Source organism: Canis lupus, chromosome 1 (genome assembly GCF_048164855.1).
Source record: "Canis lupus baileyi chromosome 1, mCanLup2.hap1, whole genome shotgun sequence".
NCBI classification, from domain to species: Eukaryota; Metazoa; Chordata; class Mammalia; order Carnivora; family Canidae; genus Canis; species Canis lupus.
The window spans coordinates 53,894,824-53,905,189 of record NC_132838.1 but is presented as its reverse complement, the minus strand read 5'-3'; the positions used below and the strand labels follow the sequence as shown (position 1 = coordinate 53,905,189).

At 38.9% G+C, this 10,366-nt stretch overlaps 1 pseudogene; it reads left to right on the top strand.

The window, feature by feature from the left end:
- The first annotated feature begins 8,803 nt into the window (after positions 1-8,803).
- Positions 8,804-9,775, top strand: LOC140604760 (heterogeneous nuclear ribonucleoprotein D-like pseudogene; annotated as a pseudogene).
- Positions 9,776-10,366: the final 591 nt, after the last annotated feature.

Here is a 10,366-nt window from a genome sequence, read left to right as displayed (position 1 = left end):
AGACAAATGCTATTAAGAAAATCATGAGGAATATGATATTGTATTACAATATTGTACTGTATTTATGTAAAAAAAAAAAGTCTGTGTATAAGCGAACCCATGCAATTCAAAGCCATGTTGTTCAAGGATCAACTGTGAAAACACAAAACATGAATTGACTGCCTGGGCTTTGCACTTCCATAATAGTGAGCTAGGAAAGGAAAGTCATAAAGGAAACTCCTTTATGACTGTGTTTTCTTACCTTTTAGGTGTGAAAATTAGTCATGTCTTGTTGGTTTATTGCAATGATGAAATGCAGTAACATATTTGACCTTTGTATATCATAAGCCCTTTTTTGGTGTCTTTAATTTTTAATCATAATTGATTGTTTTCATATTAGGAAACATTTAAAATTCACCTTTCTTATTGGAAAAATTTTGTTAAAATAAGTATTATGAAAACATAGAGATACAGAGAGAGGACAGGAGAGAAAGAGACACAGAGATTACATTTGCCACAACGAAGAAAGTAAACTGTTTATTTCTAATTGTAAAATGACCACTAAGAATATGCTAATTTGTTGCATTTTTAATTGATCACCTTAATTGAAAGATTTTGGTATCCTTAAAAGGAAGTCTTAATAAGGTGACTCTGTTGGTAATGTGGAACTCGCAAGTGACTTAATATGTATAGATTAATAAAATCAACGTGCTTTTGTAGGGTTTTATTTTAGAGTTGATTTTGTTTAGTTTTTATAAAACTAAACTTCAGGCCAGGTGATCTCATTAAACCTCCAATACTGCATCACTAATATTAATATCACAGTCAACTTGCTGCATTTGTTATGGAAGAAATAAGGACTCTCACATAAAATGCCATAAAACAAATAAATACCTTGAGCAATAAAAACTATAATTTAGTAACTGAATATGTATAGTTTTTTAACCATGATTTGAAGAGAATTTTTCTCTACTCATTAATATTCTAGCTGACCACAAGACTAATCCTTTTCAGATTCAAGTAGGAAATTAATCAGGCATCTGATTTTTATTTTGTCTCTAAACATCTGAAACTATTAACTCTTTTTTTTAAGATTTTATTTATTTATTCATGAGAGACAGAGAGAGAGAGAGAGAGAGGCAGAGACACAGGCAGAGGGAGAAGCGGCTCCATGCAGGGAGCCCAACGTGGGACCCTATCCCAGGTCTCCAGGATCACATCCTGAGCCGAAGGCAGGTGCTAAACCGCTGAGCCACCCAGGGACCCCCAGCTCTTTTTTTTTTTTTTTTAATTTCTTTATACTAAAGGGTGATCCCAGGTAATTCTTTAAGATTCCTTGTTTTCAGATTTATGATTCTTTGGCCCTATGTTCCCTGAAATAAAAATGGATTTTTTTTTTACTAAAATTCTTTTGACATCTTCACTTTCATAACCTAATCCACTCAGCCAACGTTCCTTTTCAATTATCCAATGGCTGCTAAGATGTCATGTACAATTTTTCATTTAATTCTGAAACTGCCACTGAACATATTTTATAATTATAATAAAGCAAAAATGTTATTAAAATTGAGCAGGAATTGTGTTTCCTTTGATTTGCTCTGTGTAATATTCTTTGAAACAGGCTGACTCAATCGCATGTTCAAAGGCAGTGTTTGTCTAGTAAGCATTCTGGAAAAATGACAGGTCTACCGCAGAGACGAGTATCCATGGGAAAAAGAAATAAGAAGAGCACGAGAAAATGCACGTATTGTGAAAAGGGGATCCCAATAAATAATTCAAACATATTCTGTCCAGATACTTTTGTGAAATGGAAATTGGTTTTGTGCGGGGGTTTTAAGTTTATTTGGTAAGGAAAATGAGCTTTGAATGATCATTTTTTATTATTAATCTGGCAGCTTATGCTAGTATAGCACTTACGAGTTATAACAAATTACTTTCTTGCTTTGAACTTTACAGCAGCCTGTGAGAGGGTCTTTAAACGGGAAATATTTACACATGAGGAAGCGGGCAGAAAATTTAGTTAAATTGCCCTAATTCGTCCTCATGTTAAATTGAACCAGGCCTTTTTTCTCTGAGTACTGTTTATTTCCTTCTCATTAGGACTTCTCCCTGTCTCCATAGGAAGGGAAAAAGAAAGGAAACAAGCCATTATCTATCCACAAGCTTGCCTGGACATTCAGGAAGGCAGGTTTGTTATAATTTAGTGGCCACATTATTCATCTCTGCTTAAATATATACTCCGTCAAATGTACTACAAAATATAGCATACATACTATACTATACTGCAAAGGTAGTTTTATTTATTTGTTTGTTTGTTTATTTATTTATTTATTTATTTATCTATCTATTTTTTTTTAAAAGGTAGTTTTAGTTTGAGCACTCTCCAATAGAATACTATGTTAGATTATGAAGTTTTACTGGAAAATCCTTGTACTCATGTTAGCTTGGTAGTATTTCTGTGTGTGATTTTTTTAAGCTTTTAGCAATAATTTAATTTACAAATCCTCAAATGACACTCACATGTTTTAGGTGGATGAATAGAGAGATAGATAGATGATAGATATGTAGTTGAAATAGTGTTAATTGTGCGTGTCTGTATCCATGTGTAGTGTGTGTAGGCTTCATTCCACCTCCATGCTGTCATTATAGTAATATTTCCCGACTTCTACTATTTTTGTTAATTCATCCCAAAACCTGCTTCCTAAGGGGTTTCCTGCAGCTTACATGAATCCAAATAATGCACCACAATGCTGCACAATTTCTGTGGGGTGCACGGGAGAGAAAAGGCAGGACCAAGGGAGTGGGGGAGCAAGAGAACTGAGAATGTTCCTGCGGTTCTGCACCTGCTTCTGCACCTGCTTCTGCACCTGCTTCTGCACCTGCTTCTGCCTCCGCTCCGACAGCCCCGCTCATGGCTCAAGTTTTCAGAGCAGGGCCTTCAACTTGGTTTCAGATTTTTAGAGACGTCACCCAGTAGAACCAAGATCAGATGTCTGATTGTTGGGCCCGTTGGCTAAGACCTCAGGGGTGGTGGGGAGAAACCGTCCTGTCCAGAGGTGGAGAGACCGGGGTCTGGCACCGGCCCATGGGGTCCCCACCGCCTCCTGGCCTGGCAGGCTTGAGACACCGGGAACACGGGAAGGGCAGCCACCCCCCCCACCCCCGCCCAGAGTCAAGCCTTCAGTCATCATCTCCGACCCCCCTGAGCCCAACACTCATCTGCTCTTGCAGCTCTTGGCTACCTGTGTGTCCACCAGTGGAGGAGGCAAGAAAAATAAATAAATAAATAAATAAATAAATAAATAAATAAATGGTAGCAGCAGCAGCAGCAACAGCAACTGTCTAACAAATAAGCATCTGGTCAGCCCTTCCTCTTTCGGAACTGGCCGTCATTAATTTTCCTGTCATTCTTTTTATATTCAAAAACCGAGGGGATGCAAGAGTTAGAGCTCTTTTTCCATCTGTTGCAGCTCCTGTCATATCTGTAGATGGGAACCACCTTGCTCTCACGAGGGTGCTGGGGTACAGGGGAGGGAGGTAAGAGGAGAGCTCCTGTGCTTCCCTCCAGCCTCCACTGTGATGGGGGGCGGGGTAAGAGGAGAGCTGTAGCCTCCCAGTGCTTCCCTCCAGCCTCCACTGTGATGCGGGGGGCGGGGTAAGAGGAGAGCTGCAGCCTCCCTGTGCTTCCCTCCAGCCTCCACCATGGTAGGGAGGTGGGGCAGGGGGGCGGTAAGAGGAGAGCTGCAGCCTCCCTGTACTTTCCTCCAGCCTCCCACCATGAGCAGCACCTCCTTAGCAAAAAAAAGGAGATTTCTTTCTACTCAACGTGAACAATTTTATTCAACAACCACCACCAAAAAGAAAAATCATTTTTATTTTCAAAGCTTTAATAACCCGGAATTACCTGAAATAACCATGGTAACATGTTCTGAAGTAATATACATTGCTTACATAACCATAGAAACAGTACTAAAAACTGGAAATTACCTATAATTTATCTCTGTTTCTTACCATGACAATAATATAATGCACATTTCTCCCAAAGCACATATTTTGGGTATAGTGCCAATCAAGAAGTTACTCGAAAGTTACTTAACCCTTTCCAAAAGGTATCCATTGTTGATTAGTTGTTAGGGCTAGTTCTTATTAATACTTTTCTGGACATGATAACACAACTAAACACACACACATACACACTCAAGGGAGCAAATTTTAAATGAAGGAAAACCAGATACTCTGAAAGTTACTAGTATAGAGAGAGCTCTATTCAATAGGAGTTAGAGCAACTGCTTATGTTATGTTGTCTAGTTTCAATTTTTTCATTTGGACAATATGCAATACTTCTATTTTTCTATATATTTATACATCCACAATTGTGCTACATCCGTACTATGTTTTTCACCAAATCAAATGGCCCATTGGCTAATTGGCCTGCTTAAATTGACTCTAGGTGCCCTATGCTGGGGTCAGGTACATGCAACTGCCTAGCCAGTATCGCCACATAATGGCCTGTGGACACCAGGGGGGGCCCTCAATGTCTTTAGCCCCACTCAGGTCTGAATCACATGTTGGACCCATAAAACACCCGAATCTGTGCTGATGCCTCAGCTTCAAAGCTACCAATCCCAATTCAGATGCTAGAATTCACAGGTAACCCCCATTTATTTTGGCTTTGTAGATTCTCTGATTATGTATTTTAGGGAGATTTTTCAACAATGTCCTAGCATAAATAAAGGCCCGTAACCTTTTTTTTTTCTCTTTTTTAAGATTTATTTATTTATTTATCATAGAGAGAGAGAGAGAGGCAGAGACACAGAAGGAGGGAGAAGCAGGCTCCATGCTCGGAGCCTGACATGGGACTTGATCCCGGGACTCCAGGATTGCGCCCTGGGCCAAAGGCAGGCGCTAAACCGCTGAGCCATCCAGGGATCCCCAGCCCATAACCTTTAATTTAATACCCTTGAGAATATCCATTCACCTAATGCTTACAGAAAATATTTTTAACAGCTTTATCAGGATATAATTCACATACCATAAAATGTACTTGAGTGTAGAATCCTGTGTTTTTGAATGTGTTCACAGAGTTGTACAGCTGTGGCAATATTCTCACGGTAGAACACTTTTGTAATCCCCAAGGAAGAGCTTACGCCTTAGCCGTCACTTCCCATTCTCATTCCCACCCACAGGCTAGGCAACAACTAATTTACTTTCTGAATTTATGTTTCCTTTCATCACCATCCTAGTGAGGCAGCAATAGGAAAAAAAAATATTTGCAATTGGGGAATTTAAATAAATGGCATATGGAAGCTCTTTGAACTATTTCTGCAATTTTTTAAGAAGTTTTAAATTATTTCAACACAATAGAAAAAGCCTTTCTCCCTCCTCTTTCTCTTCTTCCTGCATTTCCAGTGACCTCTTACGTAACGGGTTATTCTGAAATGTAGATATACGTAAATGTATATAACATAGACATCAAATACTATGAATGTGACACACAGTCCTTAATTGACATTGTAGGTCAAATATGGTTATGGTTTTTGCGCAACTTTCTTTAAGGGGTGGAGCCTATGTCACTGCCCCTTAGATCTGACCTGGCCCTGTGATTTGCTTTGACCAATGGAATGTGGCAGAAGTTAAATGATGGCAGTTTCAGAGTCCAGGCCTCAAGAGCCCTTCAGGCTTCTGGCGGCAGTCACTTGGCTTGCTCTTGCTGCCATGTCAACAATCCTGGGCTTCACTACTGAATCATGGCAGACAAGCAGAGAGAGAAAGAGGTCCAAGTAACAGTCAGCTCCAACAGCATGAACATAAACATTGGTGTCAGGCTGTCCTAGAACCCTGTCCATAGCTGAACTGCCCACTGATGCAGTCATATAACTAAGCCCAGCAGGACCAGCAGAAAAATCACTGTTGTGCTGAGCCAGTAGGATTTGAGGTGATTTTCCATACAACAACAGGTAACAGTGAACTGTGGGTGTCTGTTGTATATGCACATGTCAATTCCTCAGCTAGTCTTCTCTCTTGATGCTTTCTTAGACACTTTATACCTCTCAGTCTCCAGTGAACCTCTGACGATACCAACATTGATTGCCTTTTTCAAGCCTTCTTCTTGACATCTCTCAAATGAAGAAAGCATGACTACAGTGGTTTTGTGACAAAAACTTTACGGAAAAGCAATTCCATGTACTGAATACTGATATACCAAATAGCATAGGTCTCTGAAAGTCTAGCTGAGGACCGTGTGTCAGTATGTTAACAGGGCCATGCACCTGATGCCTTCAGCTCACTGCTTTCTCATAGTTGACTTGCTTTTTAGGGGCAAATTATTCCTACAGATTTGGCCCTGAGATCCAGTGGTCTTTAACCCCCAAACAGTGTCTGGCCCTTTGTATATTGTCAATAAGTATTTGTAAAATTAATCAATCAATGACCTCTCAGTACTAGCTATATCTTTGGATGGGTGTGGCCCTCAAAATCTGGTTTGAGTCTGTGTCTGGAAGCCATCTAAGGCTCTGGATTTTGAGACCTTGCCCCTTTTGGCTATTTTTCTACCTATCTATCATCTATCTATCTATCTATCTATCTATCTATCTATCTATCTATCTAATCTATTTATATGAATGTAAATATGCATTTAAACTCAAAATTAAGCAAACTTTAAGATTTAGGAATTTCACAGTATCTTTACCATTTCTTAGGCTCATGTCTTTACCAAAACATAATGAATTTAATTTGGATATTAGACTGTCAATATCCCTAATTACTTAATATTGTGACAAACCTAAAAACAGAAGAGCATAACACTTACCTTTTTGTTTTAAAGTGGTTGAAAATTTTGACTATAGCAAAAATAAAAACAAATGTACCAAAAGGCTAGAGTTGATGTTGTGCTCTGGAGATTATCTATGAAGACAGTAGGCAGACAAGAATTATGTAAATAATCAAAGCAGGGGAGCTGCTTCGCCAATCAACTGTTTTTTCCTATTATTGCAATATCTGTATGCGTAGCACCTCTGCCTGTTAACAGACTACAACCATTCATGCTGCGTAATGAAACTGAATTGTCTGGTGCCTTATTTTATGAACCGATAATTTAAATCTTGCATTTTCCTTTTTCTGTTTATCAGGCTAAGTATTATATAGTTTTTTTTTTTTCAGTTGATTTAGGGGAAAAAAACAAACAGAAAGTAAATCCTTATAATAGGATCTTTCTAGTGGTTCTCCTGCTGCCCCATGGTAGTAGTTTGGGCTTCCCAGCTGCCACACTGAAACCTCAGACCACCTATGGGTATCAGAAAGCCCCTGAGTCTCTGTTAGTTTGTGGGATAAATTCTGTGCAAAGACAGAGACAAAGAGAAGCTTTATACTGTATGCATTTAATGCTCTTTATTTCTTCCTCAGTCATAAATGAGAGCAAAAAAATAATTCCTACAAGAAGTGAAGAAGAAAGATATTTAAAAAATAGGCACTGGGCCAGTAACCATAGTGCCCACCCTAATACCAAGGACTTCTTCCTTTCTTGGACATAATGCAGAAATTGTTATAAGGCTAAAAAGGCAACAGAGTCAAAAAGGGAATTAAGTGGATTCTATGTTTATTCTTTAATGTGCATAACTATCGCACAGTGCCAGGGAAATAGAAGATCCTCAATAAATATTGATTGAATACATGCAGATATTCAGTAACTTATTAAAAGAATAGGAATTTAAGAAGGAACACTGAATAACAACACTGGCTCCTCAAATGATTGGGTAATCAAACACATTTGTTTCATTTTAGATAATTTTCAAAGATTCCAAAACTGAAATATCTTAAGCTGCAGCCTGCATGTTAGCCAGCCCTTACGTGGTGAGTTTGCATTACTTGTGACTTGTTCACCACACCAGTTCAGGGGTTGCTTACTTTGCATCAATAACCATGTTCAATGCAAACAAGTGAAATAAAATACTCAGTAGAAGGTTTAATAGCAGAATAGAGGGCTGTCTTATTTAGCTTGAGCCACCATAACAAAGTACCACAGATTGGGTGGCTTAAACAACAGACATTCATTTCTCACAGTTCTGGAGGCTGAGAAGTACAAGATGAAACCCCAGATGATATAGTTTCTGGTGAGGCCTCTTTTCTCTGCTTGCAGACAGCTGCCTTCTCTAATTCCTTACAAACCCTGTCCCCTGTGCATACCACAGGCATGAGGAGAAGAGAGGAAAGAGGACGGGGGAAAGAAAGTTGGGGAGATACAGTGGATTTCTTGCCAGAAACCATAAAGACCAGCATAAAGCAGCACAAAAATTTTCAAATGTTGAAAAAAACCTGTCAATCCAGAACTCTATAACCAGGGAAAATATCCTTAAGGAATGAAGGGGAAATCAAAGCATTCTCAGATGAAAGAAAAGAAAGAGTGTTTGTTTTATGTCAGAAGACCTGACATAAAAGGATAGCCAAAGGAAGTTCTTTAAATATAAAGGAAATGATAAAAATTAGAATATGAGGAAGGAAAAAGAACATAGTAAGCAAAAATATGGGTATATATGTTATATAGTGATAAAAGGATCAATCCACCAGGAATATATAGCAATCCTAAATATGTATGCCCAAGTCAAGAGAGCTGCAAAATAGTAAAGCAAAAAAACTAATTGAACTGAAAACAAAACAAAACATTTTATAATTAAATATTCATTCATGAAAAAACTCTCAGAAAATATAAGAAGAGACTTCAAATTGATAAAACTATTTACAAAATGCAGTGAGTATTACACTTAATTATAAACACTGAACGCTTTTTTCCAAAGATCTGAGGCACAAATGCCTTAGGAGTAAGGCACAAATGTCAGCTATTACTACTCTCATTCAAATAATAGTACAGGCGGCTGCTGCCGCGACCCAGACTGCACGGCAGCACGATCCGGCTGACAACTCTGCCACCATGGAGGACATGAACAAGTTCAGCAACGCAGAGGAATTCGCAGAGGGATCCAAGATCAATGCAAACAAGAATCAGCAGGATGACGGTAAAATGTTTATTAGAGGATTGAGCTGGGATACAAGTAAGAAAGATCTGACTTAATATTTGTCTCGATTTGGGGAAGTTGTAGATTGTATAATTGAAACAGATCCAGTGACTGGAAGATCAAGAGGATTTGGATTTGTGCTTTTCAAAGAGGCTGCTAGTGTTGATAAGGTTTTGGAACTGAAAGAACACAAACTGGATAGCATGTTGATAGACCCCAAAAGGGCCAAAGCTTTAAAGGGAAAGAACCCCCCAAAAAGGTTTTTGTGGGTGGATTAAGCCCAGATACTTCCGAAGAACAAATTAAAGAATATCTTGGAGCCTTTGGAGAGATTGAAAACTTCCCGTGGATACAAAAACAAACGAATGAAGAGGATTTTGTTTTATTACATATACAGATGAAAAGCCAGTAAAGAAATCGTTAGAAAACAGATATCATCAGATTGGTTCTGGGAAGTGTGAAATCAAAGTTGCAGAACCCAAAGAGGTATATAGGCAGCAACAGCAACAACAAAAAGGAGGAAGAGGTGCTGCAGCTGGTGAAAGAGGTGGTAGTAGGGGTCATGGACAAGGTCAGGGCCAAAACTGGAACCAAATATTTAATCACTGTTATGACCAAGGAAATGGAAATTACAATAGTGCCTATGGTGGTGATCAAAACTATAGTGACTATGGCAGCTATGGTTATACTGAGTTTAACTATGGGAACTATGGATATGGACAGGGATATGCAGACTACAGTGACCAACAGGGGGTGGCAATCACCAAAACAATTACCAGCCATACTAAAGGAAGATGTTGGATAAAACAATAGGAGATTGCTTAAAGTTAACCCATCTTGTAGGACGACATTGCAGATTGGTCTTCTGTTGATCTAAGATGATTATTTTGTAAAAGATTTTCTAGTGTATAAGACAAAACCGTGTCCAACTGTATATAGCCGCCAGTTAGTTTTCTTTGTTTTTATTTTTTCTTTTGCTATCTGTGTTATGACTCAATGTGGATTTGTGTTTATACAAATTTTATTTGTATGATTTCATGTTAAACCTCAAATAAATGCTTCCTTATGTGATGGTTTTTCTGTGTCAGGTACTAAATAGCTCTGTGAAAGTGTAATTTAAAATAAGCAGGGTTCCCTGGGTGGCGCAGCGGTTTGGCGCCTGCCTTTGGCCCAGGGCGCGATCCTGGAGACCCGGGATCGAATCCCACATCGGGCTCCCGGTGCATGGAGCCTGCTTCTCCCTCTGCCTGTGTCTCTGCCCCCCCCCCCCTCTCTCTGTGACTATCATAAATAAATAAAAATTAAAAAAAAAAAAGAAAAGGATGTGCTAACATCTTCCACCATGCTTGTGGATTTGTCATGTCCTGCCTACATGCCTT